We start from the raw sequence: 1,331 nt of genomic DNA on the forward strand, positions 1-1,331 counted from the left end.
CCGAGACTGAGGATGCGGAGGTTCAGGCCGGCCCCACAGGCCGAGGGGGGGGCAGTGTGCGCGGCCGCTCCTCCGCTCCCCTTTCCCCTGGAACATCAGCCACCTCCCAGGAACGTCTCTCACCGAGCAGCGCCCGACAGGTTTGTCCGGATCTGCAGGTAATTCTCTCGAGACGCAGCGGCCCCAGTGACTCCAACAGGAAACCACCAGGAAACCACCGACAGAGGCGCCGGCACCCACGGGGCTCCCAGGAAGGGCCCGCCTCCAGGGCCGAGGGGCCACCCGCAGACGGGGTCACACAGCGCGAGTCTGAGGAGAGGGTCGTGGGTCCTGAAATGCCGCCGTCACCAGGGAGCCGGTGCGCGGTGGTCAAGCCAGTTTCACAAAACCGACGCCAAGGCCCTAAGCGCGAAGCCAGACGGAAACGCCGCTGAAATCCCGGGAGCGGTTTCATGTTATTCATTCTGCCTCCTGCTGGCGGCTGGGCTCGAGGGCGGAAGGGACTCCTGCACCAGCAGGGGGTTCACAGATGGTGAGGCCCAGGCTTGGCAGCGTTGGAGGGCCGTGCCGGGGCCCCAGGCCTTGCACAGAGATGCAGCTCTAAGGGACCCCCAAGAGTGCCTGGGTCCCCAACGCTATCAACACCTCGGCAATGAGGTGGGAACGGACACCTGGGTAAGAAAGGTCCACCAGGGCCGGCCGGGTGGCTCAGTGGTTGAGCGTCGACCTATGATCCAGGAGGTCAGGGTTCGATTCTGGTCAAGGGCACATCCCTCGGTTGCAGCTCCTCCCCGGCTCAGGCCCTGGGTCAGGGCTCGTGCAGGAGGCAACCCATCGATGTGTTTCTCTGTCTTTCCCTCTCCCTTCCACTCTCCCTAAAAGTCAATGGGAAAATATCGTAGAGCGAAGATTAACAACAACAAAAAGGTTAAAAAAAAAATAAAAGAAAATAAAAACTTATTTTATAAAAAATAAAAGTCGCCCGGAGCCCTGGAAGGAGCTGCGATTCCAGGTGGCGGTTTCCAGGCTCTCCTGGCCCGTGAGCCGCTCGCACTCACCCTCCGGGCTCGGGCGCCGCTGGCTGCGTGGGCGCCGCTGGCACGCACAGGTCTGCATCCTGAAGGCGGGAGCGGTCCTGACGTCACCCCTCCCAGGAGAAAGCCCTCACTCGGGCAGCACCTCAGCTCTGCCAGGCCCTGGCATTTATGTCCAGGTCGTTCCAGAACCTTCCGGACAGCTTTACAGCGTGTCGCCATCCTGTCCATTACGTGCGTCTGGCATGCTTTTTTGTTTATACTTTAGTGATTTGAACATTTGTGGCCAAAATATTG

Source organism: Myotis brandtii, unplaced genomic scaffold (genome assembly GCF_000412655.1).
Source record: "Myotis brandtii unplaced genomic scaffold, ASM41265v1 scaffold139, whole genome shotgun sequence".
Taxonomy (NCBI): domain Eukaryota; kingdom Metazoa; phylum Chordata; class Mammalia; order Chiroptera; family Vespertilionidae; genus Myotis; species Myotis brandtii.